Genomic DNA, 22,589 nt, shown 5'->3' on the forward strand with positions numbered 1-22,589 from the left:
GGGGAGATTATCCTAGGCTATCCCAATGGGTCTGGCATAAATGCAATCATATGTATCCTTATAGGGAGACAGAAGGAGATGTCAAGCACTTACGTATGCACACATGCATTAGAGGGCCATGTGAATACAGGCAAGGAGATTTGAGGATTCTGGCCTTGAGGATTAGAGTGATGTGGCCAGAAGCCAAGGAATGCTGGCAGCCACTAGAAGATGGAAGAGGCAAAGAACGGATTCTCCTCTAAAATCTCTGAAGGAGTGAAACCATGATAATACATTGATTTGGGCCTAATGGTATCGATTTCAAACTTCTGGCCTTGAGAACTGTGAGAATAAATTTGTGTTTTTTAAATAACAAAGTTTGTGTTAGTTCATTATAGCTGCCAGAGGGAACTAAAACACTATTTAAAAAATAACTTTATGTATTCAAAGCAAACTCATCTATAAATATTTCAAAAAGTACCACTGGTCTGAATTAGCCTGCAATATTGGCCTGCTTTCATTCTGCTAAGGAGCATATATAAACTTAGAATACTGCTATAAGCATCCATATGGTTGATAGGTAGTTGATGATTAGCTAGACAAAGTAATTGCAGTTTACTTGGAACAAGAATCGACTTGGATTACATCTCAAATAGGAAAAAGAAATCCTACTGCCTTTAACTGTAGTTCAATGATTATATAGTCTCATATTGCTTCTTGAACATCTTGTTCTATAAAAAATGATGCTTTTACAACTATCATGTCAATATTTTCCATTTCCCTTCACAACTTGTAATGTAAATCACGTGAAACTATAATCAATATGTTGTTTGCACTGACCTCATCATATTAAATATGAAAACAGAATAGTAGTAGTAATTGCAGTAAATAAAGAGTACTATGGAATTAAAGGCTCTGACAATATGATTAAAAATGGCATAAATTCTAGCGGCATCTACCTACAAACTAATTAGCAACAAAATATAAATGATGTGCAGGGAGGGTTGAAAAAAATCTACTTTGTTTTCTTAATATCCTTCCAAATGAATAAAGATAATTATAAATTGACTATTTTCCCTCTTGTGCTCAAGAATTGTTCTGCTTAGCTGTTTATCAGAAGAAGGGCATCTGAAACCATTTCTTTTTTATTACCATTTTATTTATTAAAATGAACCATAATAATACTGAAGGCAAGAAATGAAAATGATAGCAAATAATTATGAAAATTAAATAAGATAGAATGACAGTATGATGACATTAGGACATTGTACTACAATGAAACTCTCTCCTCTGAGCACCTTTTAGGAGAATGCTTTTCAGATCTGAATGTGCACTCAAATCACCTACAGATCTCGTTAAGATGCATTTTCTAATTTAGTGGGACCTGAGATTCTGCATTTCTAATTCCCAGATGATGCTGCTGCTGGCCCAAGGCCCAGGCTTTAAGAAGTGTTCAGGATATGAGAAAGAAGAGTCCTATTTATCCCTTGTTACCTCATGATCTAAACTCAGTATGCAAATATCCTTGTGTTTCAATTTAAATGGAGCCTCAAGTGGAACAGCACATAATCAACGCCCACAAAACTATATAACAAGTGTTAATTGACTCCCAGTTCTCCTCATGTTAATTAAGATGCAAAGGTATTATTTAATTTCAAGAGAACAGTTCTTCCTAAAACCTCATGAATCCCCACAGCCTGAAGTGAACTTTCAGGCAATTCTCCACTGAATTGCCTCTGAACTGGCCTTAGGAACCTCCCTATGACCTTAAGAGGGTGTGGGGTGAAAACTCCAAACAGGCCTCTGTGCACTGCAAACTCTTTAAAATGAAAATGATTATCTCAAACTGTCATTGGTGTTAACACTGATTCTCATTTTATTTATTTAGATTTTATTTAGATTCCTAAACAGAAAGGGGGAAAGATACAAACCTTTACGCAATATACAGCACAGCAACTTGGGTCACAGGCTTTTTAAAATTTCCATTCTGAATTTGACACAAATTACTGTATCTGAGTTTAATGAGCAAAACACATATTATTTAACTTTTATGAAAATAAAATAGGGAAACCTATAGCACACCAAGAATATGTCTTATATTTTACATACCTTGTCGAAGTTAGACTAGTATCATAGGCACAATTAGTATTAATGTCAAAAAACCCTTAAACATAGTGCAGGCTAGGAAATATTGGCCAGGGAGGCTACTCAATAGATTCTCCTTCTCTCAGTAAAGTATATAAAGAATTTGAGAACCAGGAACAGAGCCTAGTTCTTCTGTGAATTGCTCCTGAGTACTTTATTTCTGAGCTAAACAAAAACTTCAAATTTGATTCTTTACTGGTTTACCAAACCTCTAAACTGAGACATGTCATGCACACACGGAAATTTGCAATAGATACAGATTCCTAATTATCAACCGATCTGCTGTCTGACAGCACAAACTTGAACCTCCCCAATCTATATCACAGCACTGTATATTAAAAATAAGATAATTTGTAATATTATAGTACAAAAAGCACTTTGTCCAGTGTATTAATGTATAAGTATATTAGAAATTTTGAAAATTTCCCATCAAATATTGAGGGTAAATGAGATTACTTTGAAGCAGGGAGTCAAAATCATATCATAAAGCAAAGAAAAGAAACTGCTAGCACTAAATCTAGGTTCATTCAGGTAACAGCTGATAAACACTTGTCCATTATATTCTTTTCCATTAGTCAAATTTGCATAAAGACCATCATATACTATGAAACTTTTCAGACATAACATAAATAGTAAGATAGGATGAGTTATGCTATCATAAAAATTAACCCTGATATGTAAGCAGCTTAACACGGCAAGTTTATTTTTCACTTTTGCAAATTCTCAGATGTTGTCAGAGAAAAGAGGCAAAGGCTCTCCAGGCTCTCTCTCAGATTTAATAATGTATTATATCTAGAATTGTGTTCATTCACTATGGTTCTAACACTTTACTACTTGAAACCATGGCAGACAATTGCGGTTTAAAGGGCAGATTGCATAACTCCATCCTGGCCTATTTCATTAGTAATAATATTACTTCGTTAGGAAGACAAACAAAAATCCATGACAAATGCTAAATTGAATTATATGACAGAGAAAAAGGTTCAAACTGAGATCACTCTAGGCAAACTAGGATGTTTAGTCTTTTGATCCTAAGCCATTGATGATTTTTTATATTAATAGCCATAATAATAACCAAATGTCCATTTCTTACTTACTGTAACCAGCATTGCTTATCTTCAACCATTATTATTACTCATTCCTTCTTTGTAATAAGCATATTCCCCTTATGATCATTTCTTATCGTCTATGAGTCTCCTTCCTTTCCTATTGTTTCCTTCCCTTGAGGGGAAAAGCATAGCTTTGGTATTCTTCAACTGGGGGCAAAAAATTTAGTCAGGGTACAGAACGTGAGAAAACAGAAAACATTCTTGCTTACCCCAATGATGAATTCTGTCCTCCTCTTTCTTCACAACCTCAACTGAACACAAACAAATAAATAAACAAACAGGTAAGATATAAACTCTTTGTGTCTCTAGTCATTAGACCACATGGCTTCTATTAAAAATTGCAAACTGTAAAGTGAAAGGCCCACAAACTAGTTAAACTGTTCCTTCCACAAACTAGTTAAACTGTTCCTTCCAAAAAAACCAAAACAAAACCAAAAAAAAAAAAAAACCACTGTTCCTTCCCAGAATCTTACACATACACACTTGATAATCTACCCATTCCCGAAAATAATAAAAGCTTATTTTAAACTTTGTGTAATATTTTTCAATCTGAAAATAGTTTATTCAATGTAATAGTTTCTACCCTTCATTAAAAGGATTTTGGGGCACCTGGGGGGCTAAGTTGATTAAGCATCTGCCTTTGGCTCAGGTCACGATCCCAGGGTAGTGGGATGGAGCCCTGTGTCAGGCTTTCTGCTCAGCAGGGAGTCTACTTCTCCCTGTCTCTCTGTACTCTTTCTCCAATAAATAAATAAATAAATAAATAAATAAATAAATAAATAAATAATAAATAATTTTTTAAAAGGATTGCTAGTGTAAACTATCAACAAAACAAGAAGGCATCCTACTGAGTGGGAGAAGATATTCTCAAATTATATCATCTATAAGGGATTAATATTCAAAAAATATAAAGAAGTCATAAGGTAAACACCAAAAAAATAATAATCCAATTAAAACTCAGCAGAGGATCTAAATAGAAAATTTTCTAAAGAAGACATATAGATGGCTGACACTTGAAAATATGTTCAATATCACTAATCATCAGGAAAATGATCAAAACCACAATAAGATATCATCACAAGCCAGTCAGAATGGTCAATAGCAAAAAGACAAGAAATAACAAGCATTGGTGAGAACACGAAGAAAAGATAACTCTTGTGCTGTTGGTGAGAATGTAAATTGGTGCAGCGACTATTGAAAACAGTATGGAGGCTCCTCAAACAATTAAAAGTAGAAATATCATATGATGCAGTAATTCCATACTGGATATTTACCCAAAGAAAACAAAAACACCAATTCAAAAAGTTATTTTTGCAGGGCTATTTACAATAGATATGGGAACAACTCAAGTGTTCATCAATAGATGAATGGGTAAAGAAACACACACACACAGAGCCTGAAATATTACTCAGTCATAAAAAGGAATTAAATCTTGCCATTTACAGCAATATAGATGAACTTAGAGGGAATTATGCTAAGTGAAAGAATCAGGGAGAGAAAGACAAATATCATATGATTTCACACATGTGGAATCTAAAGACAAAACAAACAGAAATAGAAACAGACTCATAAATACAGAGATAAAACTGGTGGTTGCTAGAAGAGAGGGAGATAGGGTGATGGATAAAATAGGTAAAGGGAGTAAGAGGTACAAACCTCCAGTTATGAAATAAATAAGTCATGAGGATGAACAGTACAGCATAGAAAAGTCAATTTTGTACTAACTTTGGTGACAGATGGTAACTACACTATGATGGTGAACATTTCATAATACTTCTATGTTGAGTCACTATATTTCATACTAAAATTAATAATATTTTATGTCAACTACACTTCTATTTATAGAAAAGATCTTTAGTTAAAGGAAAAGGAAGATATAAAGTGAGTATAGAACACTTCATTCCATTCCTGTCAGACATATAGTTTAAAAAATCCACTATGAAAGTCATTTTATTAATGATATTCAAGCTATTCAGGTGGTTGCAATTCAGAATACTCCATTGAGATATGATCCATGCATAATAACAACTGCTTTTAAGATAATTTGATTCAGGTGTACTCTACTCTGATTGTCATAAAATTACTTTCACACAAGCCCTAACTTAAGGTTGGGTGGAAGATACTGGAATCAAGGAAAATAATTGAAATAATAAGTGATCTTAATGACTTAGGTTTCAGAGTCTAGAGGCGATTTAAAGACTTTAACAGTACGAGCGTCTATCAAATTATTAGTTAGGCGGCTTTCACCACACACTATTATACAATTTCTCCTAAGGAAACATTAAACCAAATCACCAATATTGTAAGATTTAGATTGTATAAATGTTGAAAAATTATTTTATACATAATTCTAGAATCTAGCCTACTTTGGCAAATATTATTTATAAAAATATTTTCCCATAAGCTCTTAATATTCCTTTTCACTCTTGTACATCATCAAAGCTTCTCTACCTTTATGGAATCCATTCTGACATTGTGCGTATATGTATGTAGAGTGTATGTACTTTGATATTCTTTCCAGAGATCATTTATTTTCATACCTGTATTAAGAATAAATTTAACACTGCTACCTCAGATTGCAGTCCATTTATCACTTCCACTCTTCGAAAGACACTGATAAAAAGAGAGAACAGACGAACCAAGGACTGAAATATAATATTTTCAAGTCATGTATCTGATAGAGAACTTATATCCCAAATACATGGAAAACTCTCCAAAACAATTAACAAAGAAGTAAGCAAATCAGAAATGGACAAAAGATGTAATATGGGCAGACACTTCGGCAAAGGAGATACAAGAATGGCAAATAATAGACAAAAAGATACTCAACAACTTTTGGCATTAGGGAAATGCAAATTAAATGCGACTGAATTACTAATATGATCTTGTTAGAATAAGTTATAAATTCTAATCATATCTAATGTTGAAGATGTGACAGGACTGAAACTCTCTTGCATTGCTAGTAAGAATGCAAGATGGCTCAACTACTTTGGAAAACAATTTGGCAGTTTTCTTAAAGGTAAACACACACCCTGCATATGATCCAGCCATTTACTTTGTTTACTGAAGAGAAATGAAGCATGTATGTATACAAAAACTTTTACAGAAATATTTAAAGTAGTTTATTTTTACTACCCCCAAACTGGAAACATTTCAAATGTCCAAAACTCATAAATGGATTGACAAAAATGGAATACTGCTCAGCAATGAAAAGACATATTGACATATATAGCATGAGCAGATCTTAAAATTATTATGCTGAAAAGAGTCAGAACTCCCCCTCAAAAAAAAGTGCATACTATGTAATTCCATTTGTGTAAAATTCTAAATACAAATTAATCTATAGTAACAGAAAGTAAGTAAGTGGTTACCTATGGATGATGGAGGCAGGGAGATACAGAAAAGGGGCTTGAAAGGGGCATGCAGAAACTTTGGGGGGTGATGGATATATGTTGATTATTTGATTGTGGCATAGATTCTTTTTTTCTTTTAACGGTTTTTTGTTTGTTTGTTTGTTTGAATGGTTGTGGCATAGATTCTATAGGTATATATATATGTCAAATTTTATCAAATTGTACATTTCAAATACACAGTTTATTTCATGTTAATTATATCTTAATAAAACTATGTCATTTATTATCATTTCCTCACTTCATAGGAAAATCCAATTATAAGTAGTCACCTGGCTCTTTGCAGTATCATGTGACATTTTCAAGGATATTTTCCTAAGGAGATGACACTTTTATGCTTCTGTTCATGTTAATTAGATCTGAGCTGCCTATGATCGGAGTCATTTTACTCAGAGATGCCTTATCTTTATACTAAATAATACAATATTTTCATGAATATTTACATTTCTCATGTCAATAACTCAATTTATATTATGTATAATCAGATAGGAAGGGATTGCATTGATTTTTTTCTACTTTCATGACCTCATTTATAATTTATAACTATTTATAAAGATTTTGTGAACAGACACTGGAAGTTTTAAACTGATACACTAAAACTAAATGTAAATAGCAGCAATAGAATTGATGAAAACTATAGGAGTAAATATAAATGTCAGTGTTTTCCTGTATTCAAAAATATTTCTGCTTGTGCTTTCAATTGCAAGCATGATGTCAACACACAATAAATGTTCAATAAATGCTATACTTTGTTATCTGATGTAATCAGGATGTTAGCTCTTCCAGGAAAGTGACTTCATAGGGTGACTTGAAATTCTGCTTGTACAAGTACCAAAACCTTCTTTATTCATGGTTTTGGAAGCATATCATCTAAAATTCCTTGTTCACATTCCTATTTTCCATGTAGAGCATATGCAACTTGACCTAGCCATTTATTGAGAACACAAAATGTGTTCCAGAAACTTTGCTAGGTATTGAGCACACATTATCACCAACAGTCACAATTTTAGTAATAAATAATCTGAGATATTAAGAAAGGTTAAGTAGCTTTCTGCAAATTTATAAATCTAAAATATAAAAGAGAGGGATCTGAATTTAGGTGTCAGACACAAAACTTTCAAATCTACCCTGTTTATTCTGCAAACCAAAAAAAAGTTAGGTGCAATGATATCTATATTTTATTCTAGTGAAAACATTTGGAAAAGGGTAATGCTAATTAAATAAGTGCTGAATAAATTGTTCTCTGAAGTTGACAAGATTATTACATAATTACTTACCTGTTTAGGTAGAATCATTACACATATACACTCCAGTCCCATATATATACACAAATACACATGGGAAATATGTGTAATTGTTAAAAAATTTCTCATCCTGTGAAATATCTAGACAATCAATGATTTGATAATATACCTACTATATCTGGGAAATCAAGTACTAGTTATATAAAACATGACTTCTCAATTTTGGCTAATTTATTTCATTTTGATGGTCTTTTTGTTAACGATTTTTTTTAAGAAATAAAGAGAGGTATTTAACTTTTTCTGCCTTTTTAAAATAAATATTGAGAAACTACTATGAATTAGGTGATGGGCTTTTAATTTACTATGAAATATACACTATTAATACCTCCTCTCATTCCAAGTTAAAATCCCTTACGTCTGAAGCTTAAAATAATGATCCTCTTTATGAAACAATCTTTGGTTCACATCAGTTTGCCAAGTTAAAAATAAAATATCTTATGAGAAAGTTCCCTGCTCTTGGCAAAGGATTTGAAGCTTTATTCAAAATCCTAGTAAACGTCTTTGAATCCGTATTTATTGATTCCACACGATTAAGACCCTATGTGGTCAAAATGCACCAGGATTATTACCCCCCAGAAAAAAAGCCTGCATTGCTTTATCCTTGAATATCTTTACAGGTGAACTTTAGTTTGAACTTCAAGTAAATTTTTAAGTTTTTTTCATAGTTTGTTTTGACCTTTCATTTTTCTTTTTCTTATCTATATGAATGTGTTGTGTGTGTGAGTGTGTGTGTGTCTGCACTCGCACACACACAAGCATGCTTTTCCCAGGGGAGGTCTTGTGTGATTCTTTACATATCTATATAGGATATTTTATATTCACCTCTTAAATATATTTTATTCTTCAAGTATTAATACCCATATTTGCAGACACATATACAAATATGGATTCTAACAGAACCCTACTCTCTTATTTATTCAACTTTGAACTATTTTAACTTTTATAATTCATCAGTGAATCAGAGCAGAGGAACCTGAGAACAAAGATCTATAATTTTCAATTTGGTCAAGTAAAATTAAGAGGTTTTAGGGCAGCCCCAGTGGCTCAGCGGTTTAGCGCTGCCTGAAGCCCAGGGCGTGATCCTGGAGACCCTGGATCGAGTCCTATGTCAGGCTCTCTGCTCTCTGCATGGTGCCTGCTTCTCCCTCTGCCTGTGTCTCTGCCTCTCTCTCTGTGTGTGTGTGTGTCTCTATGAATTAAAAAAAAATCTTAAAAAAAAAGAAATCAACCTATTAAGAGGTTTTATTAATGGAAAATATTTGTTAAAAAAGATTAAAAAAGAAAATATTTGTGAAAAATCTATACGAGCAAGACTACATCTATTGTGGCAACAGCAATAACAACAAAACTCCAGCAATTACCAGAAAATAACAAATAAAATACATATCAAAAATAAACATATACCATATCCTTACCAAAAAATTATTTTTGGGCTTAGGCAGAATTTTGGAGCTGTAGAAGACAATCAACATGTATACAGGGTGGGTTTCCTGAAGCTTCAGGAAATAGCAGAGACAGAGGGTCAGAGCTCTATTTCACTGTAAGTTTCTCCCATCCCTGCTGAAGTATAGGTATCGTCACCGAAAAGTGACTATAGAATGACACTCGGTTTTGGTTTTGCCCATGCCATAGCAGGAGGGAGGATGTCTCAGAAGGACAAAATGAGACAGAAAAATAATGAAACAATTAAGTTTAGAGAGAAGAGTTTTTCAGGAGGAGAATAAGGGAAAGCTTCCAGTGTCTGAATTTTGTATATTGCCTAAGTATAATGCCTAAAGAATATGCCCTTCTTTAACAAAATAGCTTACAACTAGGTGTAGAAGATAAGCCTGGTATGACACTAAAGAAAATTCACAGTCCAAAATAGAGAAAATCTCCTAGAAGATTGTGACCCTCAAATCTTGGTGTTCTCGAAATTATAAAAACATTGTTAAACTTATATGCCTCTTTATTTTCTTAAAAGATTAAAAAGCCTTTGGTAACATCAGAAATTTAAAGTATATTGACTTGCCTAACATAATTTTTTTAATTAGAAAAATACTTCTAAATAGGCTCCATGCCCAATGTGAGGCTTGAAATCATGACCCTGAGATCAGAATCACATGCTCTACCAACTGAGCCAGTCAGATAGCCCTAAAATACCTTTTTTTTTTCTTGAGCTAATTTGATTTGGTTTCTCATTTTTATCTCTAATGCATATAGGAGAAACAGGTCATCATAGTATATTTTTTGAATACCAACTTGGTTTGAGCACTCACTCCACAGGTTAGTTGTGTGATTTTGCTAATCACAACTTTCTTAGAATTTATTTTTGTCAAGTACAAAATGCAGATCATAATGCATCTACTTCACTGATATATCTATTCAAAAGTTAGGCACCAAATAGCTATTTATTTATAGCTTGTACTGTTCCATAAAAAGGTATTTTACAAAAATGCACATCATATATCAAGATAAAACAGCATTTGACCCATAGCTGACATTAAAAAAAAAAATACTTGATTTATTAATGCAAAAACAAGAAAAGAAGCAAACAAGAAGATGTGTTGAAAACTATCGTGGTTAAGTGAATCGCATAAAAATGCATCAAAATGCAGATATTTCTATATAATCAATTTTAGGATGAGTTTCTATTTTGACCTCAGTTATATAACTGCATTTTTTTTTTCTGTTAAACCTCAAATGCATGGAGTTAATCATCAGTCCTTGCAATTTCTCTCTCTCATTTCATTATTTTCCTTTCAGTCCCTATTATCATGTACCACCACAGTTACTTATTTTTGAAATATATTTTTGATATGCATGCATCTGGTAAAATACTAAGGAAGGAGTAACTTGCAAAATAAGTAATTTTAAAAATATATTTTTTTAACTTTTTTAAATCAAACTGTGTATTTTGGTTTATCCACTCTGGTTTCTCTTGCTCTGTTCCGGTCTTCTATTGGACTGACTATATTATAGAATTTCACTTTAATTCATCTATTGTTATTTTAGTCTTAGCTCATAGCTTAGAGGTTGATGAATATTCATCCTTAACTTCAAGCAGTCTACTTAGCTTTAATACACGTGCATTATAAATCAAGATATTTTTTCTTTAAATTCACATGTACTTCAAAGATATTGAAAAGTGCAAAATATATTCTGTATTTTTCTCTCACATTTGTATTTCCCAGTGCCCTTGATTCTTTTATGAAAATGTGACTTATCACTTGGTATTATTTCCTTTCAGAATATTCATGAGTACATATATTTGTGAGTACATATTCGCGAGTATAGTGTTTCATGTGATGAGATGATTTTTTTCTGAAAATGTCTTTGTTTCTATTTCATTCAGCACTTCAAAGATGTTGTCCTATTCCACCTTCCAATGTTTCTGGTCATTTGAATAAATGTTCCTGTGTATGTTAACACATTCCTTCCTTTCTTTAGCTGCTTTCAAGAGTTTCTCTATGTCCTTAGTTTATATCAGTTCTAATATGATGCATATAGCTGTGGCTTTCTTTGTATTCTTTTTTTCCCCTAAAGATTATTTATTTATTCACGAGAGACACACAAGACAGAGGCAGAGATATAGACAGAAGGAGAAGCAGGCCCCTCACAGGGAGCCCGATTTGGGAGTCCATCCCCAGACCAGGATCCCACCCTGAGCCTAAGGCAGCACTCAAATGCTGAGCCATCCAGGCGTCCTGGTTTTGTCTTCTTGTACATAGGCACGATGAACTATAGGAGTCTATAAACTTTTTTCTTTCACAAAATATTGGATATTTTTTAACCATTACTCTTCAAATATTTTCCTTATTTTATCCTTTATTTCTTTCACTTTCTCAATGACATATATAAACTTTGACATTATTGCACATGTCCTCCAGATTTTGTTGTTTTTAATTTTTGTCTTTCAAAATTGACAATTTTATTGATTTATCATCAAATTCCTTAGCTCTTTACTTTGGAATCTCCAATCTATTATTAAGCTCTTCCAGTGTTTGTTTGTTTTTCTCCACATTTTGGATATTATGCTTCTCAATTGTATAACTTATTTGATATATTTTACAGTTTTATTTCTCTGGTGGTTTTCTGTCTTTTAAACTTACAAGCATAATTTCCTTTACATCCATAAGCATACTTATACTAGCTGCTTTTAAAAACATCATCTGCTAATTCCAACATCAAGATGATCCCAGGGTTGGTCTCAACTGCCTTTTATCCTGACTGCCAATCACATTTTCTGTTTCTTTATGTTCCTAGTTATTTTTTGTTTATTCCTAGTTATTTTGGATTAGATTTTTAACATTATAAATGATACACTGTAGAGGTCCAGTATTCAGGTTCCGTTATATCCTTAACAAAAGAATTAGTCTTTTTATTTTAGTAGTCAGTTAACATAACTGAGCTTAATTCCAAAACTGAATCTCAGTTCAGGTCTTTCAACCAAAGCTGAGCTCCTTCAACTTTGCTACATTTATTCTTAGGGGAGAGGCAGGCCGAGATCTCAGCAGTTTAGAAGCCGAGTAAAACTGTTTCTCTATGGTTTCCTCCTAGCTGGGGTTTCCCACCTCCATTTCCGTCACTATGGTTGGGCTACCTGGTTCTTTAAGTCAGTAAAACTACAGGTGTTCTCTCCATGATTTTGCTGCCTTTGCTTGCCTTTAAGTCAGAGAACTGGAAAGCTGTGCCGTGCTATTTCCTCCTTCCAAGTGTCAACCCCCTGCAATATCTACTAGCTATTTTTCACTTTTTAATGACCTCAGATAGATTTCCCCACCCCTCACCACCTAGAGTTTATAGTTGTTGTCTGTGGAAGGGCCAGTTAATAACTGGTCAGTCATTGCTAGAAGTGGAACTTCTTGATTTACCTATTTGTGTTTTGGGAATCTGTCCATATGTACATTCGATGTTTTCCTTGTAAACTCCATGTGGAGTTTTATAGATAGATTCATTTACCATTCTTTGTTTTTTTCCTCTAGTATTGAACACCTACAGTGTCTGTAATTCTCTGGTCTACAAACAAATAATTTGTCTAATATATTTATAAACATGTATATACTGCATATTTCATTAGAAAATATTTTACATATAACTATATATAAATTATATATACATATAACTATAAATAATTATATATAAATAAAATATATAAATTTGAACAACTGGACTATAGATACCAAGTAATTCATATTTCACTAAATATTTCCAGGCTGCTTTCAGGAATGTATAGTAATTTTATCCTATCACAGCATCATTATGAATTTTCAATTATCAAAATCATCCCTATATTTCTAACCATTCCTATATTTCTAATTGTTGTTTCCAATTGTTGTAATTCTCTGGTTTTAAGGTATTATCTCTTTGTTGTAATATGCATTTTCCATTGATCAGTAACTTTGAACATCTCTTCATATACATGTTATCCATTCAATTTGGCTTTCAATGAATTGTTTCTTCATCTGTTCACTTGCTTTTAATTAGGTGTCTTATTGCTTCTGTTATTGTTGATCTTCAAGAGTTCCTGTAATGAGAAATTTCAAATGTCAAATTTCAAAAATTATGAAGTGTTTTCTCTTGGTCTGTCAACTCTGGTAACAATGTCTATGGTGTTCTTTACTGAAAATAAATTCTTAATTTTGATTAATGTGTTCTTTTTAAAAATTTATAAGTCTTATTTAAGAATGTCATCTCCAGGGGTGACTGGATGGCCCAGTCAGTTAAGCATCCAACTCTTGATTTGAGCTCAGGTCATGATCTCTGGTTTGTGAGACTGAGCCCTGTGTTGGGCTCTCTGATGAGCATGGAGCCTGCTTAAGATTCTCTTTCTCTCCCTCTCTCTGCCCCACCCACTGCTTATGCATGTATGCTCTCTCTCTCCAAAGGCAAAAAAAAAAAAAAAAAAAAAAGTCACCTCCAGTTCCGTTACAAAAAACAATTATTTAAAGTTTAACATTTAGGGCTTTAACTATAATTACATTTTGTATATAACATACTATTATTGCTATTAGCTTTATCGATCTATCTATACCTGGATCTATTGCTTAGCTCTCTATTCCTTACGGATAGTAAACTGTTTCTCACTTTTCTGCAGCATGTTTCAATGTCTTGAGTGAGGACTCTCCTCCCTTCTCCAAAGTTGATTTCTTTATTGACCTATATTGTTCCATAAGTCTTAGAACAAGCACATTAAGTTTCATAGCCATTTTATCCAAATATTGTGATTGTATTTAATTTAGGGAAAATTTTTATTTTTAAAATTTCAGTTGTTCCATTCATATAAACTGTACAACTCTTTAAATATTCAGAACCTCTTTTTTTTTTTTGGAATTCTGTCATTAAATTTTTTTCTCTAAGGGAGTTATAATTTGCTTTAAAATTAGTTACTAGATAATGTGAAATTTCAGTTTCTATCATTTTTTATTGCTTATGTTTCAGTTGTATTTCTGTTGTAGATATTTAAACTAATAAGTGGTGGCAGTGTTGGGTTATTTTATGAAGTCTTAAAATTCATTACTCTTGGCTTTTCTAATGATAACCATTTTATCTCAGCTCTTTCATTCTTATGTCACTTATTCCTTTTCCTATCCATCTATAGAGTTGTTTCGGGTTTAGCATGTAGAAGATTAAAACAGTAACCTTTAACAAATACATTTAAGTTTATAATTTTCAGACCAGTCTTCTCACAAAAATATGGGCTCTCTTAAAAAAATGTTACCATAGGAGGATGAATTAGATGGTGAAAATTAATTTTCCCATTTTAGATATTTGGGGAGAAAAATTCCCAAATCACAATATCCATGACAGATCACCATAATCAAGAATATACAGAGAATGGAGAAAATTAAGTATATAAAAGCACATACTTATTTTGTTCTAACTAGCCAAATTTCAAAACTTTAGAATTTATAAGAATACTTTTAACATACTTTGTAAATTTGACTCTATACAAGCTAAAAATGTAAATAAAAACCTTGTCAAAGTGATTATCGATGACTGCCAAATACCACTATTTGAAAGTGAAAGTGACAAATTTTGAGTTTTTCCCAAGTTATAAATACCAGTACAAAATTATTTCTGTACAATGGATTATGAAACACTTCTCACAGGATGCGTGGGTGACTCAGTAGTTGAGCATCTGCCTTTGGTTCAGGTCATGGTCCTGGAGTCCTGGCCTCAAGTCCCATAACTGGCTGCCCTCAAGGAGCCTGCTTCTCCCTCTGCCTATGTCTCTGCCTCTCTGTGTCTCTAATGAATAAATAAATAAAATCTTTTTTTTAAAGAAATACTTCTCACTGAATTATTTTCTATTGTTCTATTAGAACAAGAAGCTAGTGATGTTACTTAGAACTTCCCTCTGTATATTTAAAATCAGAAACCTGGAAGTGAAGAAATAAGAACCTTTGTACTTTGGCAATATAGTGGATTAATAATGGTTACAAATATTCTCCATTAATAAATAATTTTTGCGTCTCCCACCACAAATGATATTTTGAAATATGTATAGAATGAAAAATCAGTAAGGATTGTAAAATTCAATTGCATGGTTAGTGAAAACAAATATGGTGAAGGCTATAAGTGACTTCAATGAATCACGTAGCATATTTTGTTTGCACTCTTCAGTTGTGTGGTCAGAATTTAATTCAATATCTACAGAATTACTAAGCATAGGTAGAAAGATAACAGGTGAACTTTATCATTCCTCTTCAGATATAGACAAGTTCATGGCACATAGGGATTTTGAAACTGGCATTTCATATCCAGAGAAAACATTGAAATAATTTGGATTTTAGGATTATGTATAATAAAAATGTTGCCTGAGCAAAAAAAAAAAAAAAAAGCCTTAATATCATACTTTGCTCACATTAATACCTACTAACTTAATAGATATAACTAAAACTTGTGGTTATTTATAGAGAGAGTAGTTCAAATCCAAGGTGAGCAAACATTTTTTACAATAATTCTGTGATGTTACAAGAACACACAAAAATATTGAAAAATACATATATACATATATATGTGATGTAAATATGTATACCAATATGTATGCATTTAATTTCTAATATTTTTGGGTATAAACACATGTATATATATCCATGCATACAAACACAAAGATTATGATATATTTAACATCTCTGTATTACACACACATGTGTTTGTATACTCATGTTAATATTTCTGCATCTACCAGTTTGTGTTTTGAGACTAAAATTCTTATTATCAGGTAAGTATATGCTGATTTATTACATATTTTCTCTGAATCCCTTGAGTAATTTAAAAAAGAAACTCATTAGCTTTCCTAATTTTCCTGAAGTAACAGAAAAATGAAACTTTGTTCATTTTTCCAAGTTTTTATTATAGTTAGTTAACGTATAATATTATTTTCCAGTGTAGAATATAGTGATTTGTTGCTTACATACAAAACTGAGTGCTCATTATAACAAGTGATCTCCTTATACCCATCACCCATTTAACTCATTCCCTCCACTACCTTATTTGTCTTGTAAGGCTAAGAATCTGTTTCCTGGTTTGCCTCTCTTCCCCTACTCCCATGTTCATCTATTCTGTTTCTTAAATTCCACATGAGTGAAATCTTATGGTTTTGTCTTTCTGACTGACTTATTTCACTTAGCATAATACTCTTTAGCCCATCCATGTCATTGCAAATGGTAAGATTTCATTCTGTTTTATGGCTGAGTAATATTGCATTGTGTGTGTTTGTATTTATATATATATATATATATATAAAATACACACACCACATCTTCTTTGTCCATTTGTCAGTTGGTGGACATTTGGGCTTTTTCCATAATTACTCTACTGCTGATAATGTTGTGTAAACACTGGGGTGCATGTATCCCTTCAAATCAATATTTTTGTATCCTTTGGGTAAATAGCTGGATCCTAGGATAGTTCTATTTCTAACTTTTTGAGGAACCTCCATACTGTTTTCCAGAGTGGCTGCACCAGTTTGCATTCCCACCAACAATGTAAGAGGGTTCCCCTTTCTCCACATCCTCACCACACCTGTTGTTTCTTGTGTTGCTAATATTAGCCATTCTGACTGGTGTGAGGTGATATCTCATTGTAGTTTTTTTCTTCTTCTGATAATCAGTGATATGGAGCATTTTTTCATGTGTCTGTTATCTTTTTTTTGTTATTTTTATATCTTCTTTAGAAAAATGTCTGTTCATTTTTTAAACTAGTTTAAATAATGTTTTAATATTATTTAATATTTTTGAAGTGGATTTTTTTTTTTTTTTTAGATTTCATTTATTTATTCAAGAGAGACAGAGAGAGAGAGAGAGAGAGGCAGAGACACAGGCAGAGAGAGAAGCAGGCTCCTCACAGGGAGCCGGATGTAGGACTTGATACCACGACTCTGGGATCACAACCTGGGCTGAAAGCAGATGCTTACTAACCCTTTATAGGTTATTTGCAAAAATCTTCTCCCATTCTGAAGGTTGCCTTTCAGTTTTGTTGATCGTTTCCTTTGTTGCACAAAGCTATTTATTTGATGAAGTCCCAGTAGTTTATTTTTGCTCTTCTTTCCCTTGCCTCAGGAGACATATCTAGTAAGAAATTGGTATGGCCAATGTCAAAAAGGTTACTGCCTGTGTTCTTATCTAGGATTTTGATGGTTTCCTGTCTCACATTTAGGTCTTTCATCAAGAAAAATGAAAGATCTTTAAAGCCAATGTAATAATTATTGTAAACTCTTTAAGTCAATAAAATATAGGATTTATTTTACTACCACATGTATTCTGAGTTAGAGTTCTTATTACATTTTATCTAACTTTCTGCCAGCTATTGATAGTGCCTTAGTCAAATAACACAATGCCATGTTGGTTGAATCTCAGTGACTTTTTTCCTTTATTTTCATATTTCAGTTGCCAAAACACAGTTAATCATTATCACTCAGAATTATCCCTAGAATCTTAAGATACATGTATTCCTTCTTTGTACCTATTTCAGTATTTGTCCCCTTTCCCAAAGCAATCACAAATTTTCTGAAAAACTTGCAAACAAATATACTTTTCTTTTAGCATCATAAAAAATAGCTGATTTCACAATTAATCACAATGATCTATTTAGTTGTGCCAAACATATTCAAGTAAGGTAAGTATTCGGCCTCTGTGGACACACAGGCATTTCCCCTGGCTCTGGATAAATGCTAAGAACTACAGTTTAAAATATTGAAAAGACAAAGTTCTGTTTGAAGCAAAATTCCGAAGAATTTTTTTTACCTTCTCCAGAAAAAAAAACTCAGAAAATACTAGAGTTTTGTGTTTTGTTTTGTTGCTTATTTTGCAAAATTCTATAATTATTAAGAAGTTTAGAAAATAGGCTTTGCTTCCTGTTTTAAATCAATGGGATCATCAACATAATATTTGTGAGATCCTCAAGTCTGAATATTTCTTCAATTATTATATAATTCAATATATAATTTAAGTTATATCATATAATTGGATCTTTATTTCTATTCCTAGTGTCACATCTTCTATTGAAAACCTTATAACCCCATTGAGAATTTTGGGATTTTCAAAGCAGGAAAGAATATCAAATGGAAAAAGGACAGTCTCTTTAATAACTGGTGCTGGGAAAACTGGACAGCCACATGCTGAGAATGAAACTGGACCATTCTCTTACACCATACACAAAGATAAACTCAAAATGGTTGAAATATCCAAATGTGAGATAAGAATCCATCAAAATCCTAGAGAACAACATAGGCAACAACCTTTTCGAACTTTGCCACAGTAACTTCTTGAAAAACACTCTATGAAGGCAAGAGAAACAAAAGAAAAATGAACTATTGGGACTTCATCAAGATAAAAGGCTTCTGCACAGCAAAGGAAACAATCAAGAAAACGAACAGACAACCTACAGAATGGGAGAAGATATTCGTAAATGATGTATCAGATAAAGCGCTAGTATCCAAGATCTACAAAGAACTTATCAAACTCAACACCCAAGAAACAAACAATCCAGTCATGAAATGGGCAAAAGACATGAACAGACATTTCACCAAAGAAGACCTACACATGACCAACAAGCACATGAAAATATGTTCCCCATTAGTGGCCATCAGAGAAATACAAATAAAAGCGACAATGAAATACTGCCTCACACCAATCAGAATGGCTAAAATTACCAAGACAGGAAACAAAAAATGTTGGAGAGGATGTGGAAAAAGGGGAACCCTCTTACACTGTTGGTGGGAATACAAACCAGTGCAGCCACTCTGGAAAACAGTGTGGACGTTCCTCAAGAAGTTAAAAGTAGAGCTACCCTATGACCCAACAATTGTGCTACTGGGTATTTACCCTAAAGATAAAGATGTAGTGAAATGAAGGGGCACCTACACCCCAATGTTCATAGCAGCAACATCCACAATAGCCACACTGTGGAAGGAGCCATGCTGTCCTTCTAAAGATGAATGGATAAAGAAGATGTGGTCTATGTATACAATGGAATATTACTCAGCCATCAGAGGGTGAATATGTACCATTTACTTTGAAACAGATGGAACTGGAAGGTATTATGATGAATGAAATAAGTCAATTGGAGAAGGACAATCAATATATGGTTTCACTTATAGGCAGAATATAAGAAATAGTGAAAAGAACTCTAAGGCAAAGGAGGGAAACTGAGTGAGGAAAAATTAGAGAGGAAGACAAACCATGAGAGACTCCTAACTCTGGGAAACAAACGGTTGTGGCAGTAGGGGATGGGGTGACTGGGGGACAGGCACTAAGGAAGGCACTTGATGGGATGAGCACTGGGTGTTATACTATATGTTGGCAAATTGAATTTTAATAAAAAAACGTTTTTAAAAAATAAAACCTTACAACCTACATACCAAAAAAAGGAAGTTAACGTATTTTGATTTTGTTTGTATACTGAGGTCATGACCTTGATCTTTCTTTCAATCTATTAACTTCAAGTAATATACAATACCTAGAGAATTCCAATAAGAGTATTCTAATATTTTTAATAAATTTTTGAGTGAAAATTATAGTGTTTGATCCAAGAGGTAAAATCTAATGAAATGGTTATATAATGATAAATAATAATTGCTTATATTGACATCTGACTTTTAATCATGAATTCTCACTAAATATCTCCCTTAATCTCTACCTCGGTCCCGTTTGATAACATTATAAGATGATTTACAAGGGTGTAATGTACTAGGTAACACACCCAGATTCTGAGCCCAAGAATAGTGGACTTACTGAGATCCTGCTCTGACTAAAGCATATTCCAAGAGGCTTACCTTCTGCTAGAGAAAGAGATTCCATTTCAAAATATATTTAAAGAAATTCCTCTGAGCTAGCCCCCTACAGATTTTCACCCTGAAGGTTTGGAAACTTCTTCAAAAAGTAGCAACAGCTTTGCTAACATAAATAAAGATGAAAGTTTTATTTTTTAATCCATTCAGAAAATCCTATTTCTGTAGAGTTATGTAAAATGAGTCATCTAATCCATGTCCCTGCTTCCATGTGAGATGATGCTATGACTAGTCATGTTTCAGATCATCAGAAGGATGTATGCACAACAAGATACCATATGTGTAGGCATTTGGATTAAATGAAGTTTAATGGGCTCTAGGGAGCCCAAAAAAATTCTAAAAGCTTTTAGAAAAGGAATTGTTATGTCTAAGACAGAGACTTCATTTTTCTTTTTAATGTGACAATTCTAGGGCATTAAAAATAACAATATAAATAGTGATCCTGGAGCCTAGATTAACCCTTATATCCTTTATGCTCTTTCTAGTAACTGAGATGCGATTACACTAATTTGCCTGTTATTACAGCCTTGGTCCTATTTGTTTTCAAGCTGTCCAGGTTATGAATCTAGTATCCTTGGTAATTTGTTTTTATATATTTGATGAATTTAAAATAACAAAATGTATATGAAAATAACCAATAGATGAGTGATTCCATTAGGATCTCTGTTATATTTTCAGAAACATTCATTCTAAATTAAATATCATTTTAGTCTTCCTTTCCATATAATTTTATTTCAAAGCACTTAACTTACATTGGATAATACAATTATACATATTGTATAAATATGTAATATACATATTATATATGTATATCATATACAAGTGTATAAAATACTTAATTTTTTGCTATAGCATCTGTCTTCTCTACTGGAATATAAATCCCATATGGACCATAACTTTTTTGTTTGCTGTTATATTAGTAGCTCTTAAAAAGATTAATGTGGCAGAGTAGGAATTCAATAAATACATAATAAATTAATGAATAGAAATTTAGTTCTCTTCATATCTCTAATTCCTTTATAGAAACAATGTTAACAACAACAACAAAAGAAACAATGTTAACTATTTGTTGTGTAGCCTGCCCCGATTTCTTCCTTTGAATATATTTGTTATTACATTTAGTTTGCTTATTTTTAATGGCATCATTTTACCACTTGCATATTTTAAATTGGACATCCATTTAATTAAATATATTCACTTTTGTATTAGCATTTCTATGGGACAGACCTCCAAGGTGAAAATGCTGGGCCAATATGAAATATGAATTTTAATACATATTGAAAGAGTACTTTTAAAAATGTGGCAATTCATGCTTCCAAGAATAATTTAAGAAAATTAATATTTCACTACACTCCTCACTCCTAGGCATTTGTTCTTTAAAATTATTTGCCTGATACATGATGAATGGTATGACAATAGGTTTTTAATTTTTACCTCCTTGTCTAGCAGTGAAAATAACCTATTTTCATGTGACCGTTGGATAACTGCCGAAGTTATCTATTCCTCACAGGGATTGGAGCTATAACCTTGGCCTTATTAATACCTAATTAAACTGAAAGTAGAGTATATAAGGTTTATTAATAAACTCTAGAAAGTTCAAATATGGCTGTTTGAGATGGTAAAATGAATAAGCAGTAAAATGAATGTATATTAAAATTAGGATTAATCTCATGTAAATTGGAAGGTAAACAAATATGACATGAATTTAATAATATGTTCTGTATTAAAGAGTTTACATATGCATTTCCTTACTTTGACAAGTTAAACATTTGTATTTACTTCCCAGAATTATGATTTTTTAAAAATATTTAATTTATTTATTCATGAGAGACAGAGAGAGAGAGAGAGAGAGAGAGGCAGAGACACAGGCAGAGGGAGAAGAGGCTCCATGCAGGGAGCCCGACAGGGACTCGATCCCGGGTCTCCAGGATCAGGCCCTGGGCGGCAGGCGGTGCTAAACCGCTGGGCCACCAAGGTGCCACCTATAATTTCAACTAATATGCAATAGTTGAGGAAAGGTATTAATCCCAAAGTGTCTTCAGGAGTGGATGTTTATTTAAGGTGTTAGACATAATCACAAATTCATTTCCTGATGGGTTGTTTTTTAAAGCTTATGAAATCAGACTTGGCAAATGCCTTCTGTTTTTTCTTTCTTAAGAATTTTTATAACACTTCAGCCTGATTAAAACCTTTTCCTCCACACCAGTCAAGAGAAATTGTAGTTTTATAAGATTATTGATTATATCTTACCACTTAAATTGAGAAAGTGTTTATCATTAATCTAATACATAATATTCTTACAAATGTTTTAACTGTTCTTGACTTTTTAACTGTGTGTTTCCAGGTGTTTCATGTTTCAGATAATTTC

The 22,589-nt window shown here is 32.6% G+C and overlaps 1 long non-coding RNA gene across 2 annotated transcripts in view; it reads right to left on the minus strand.

Annotated features, from left to right (window-relative positions):
- The window catches only part of LOC140614428 (uncharacterized), a 249,357-nt gene that overhangs the window by 189,025 nt on the left and 37,743 nt on the right, over window positions 1–22,589 (minus strand). Inside the window, exon 2 of one of the 2 annotated variants that reach the window (XR_012015290.1) lies at window positions 3,443–3,484. The exons of the other annotated variant lie outside the window; for it this stretch is intronic. This is a non-coding gene — a long non-coding RNA (uncharacterized lncRNA). The remainder of the gene's footprint in view (window positions 1–3,442; window positions 3,485–22,589) is intronic. 2 annotated transcript variants of the gene reach the window in all.

Source organism: Canis lupus, chromosome 22, assembly GCF_048164855.1.
Source record: "Canis lupus baileyi chromosome 22, mCanLup2.hap1, whole genome shotgun sequence".
Taxonomy (NCBI): Eukaryota; Metazoa; Chordata; class Mammalia; order Carnivora; family Canidae; genus Canis; species Canis lupus.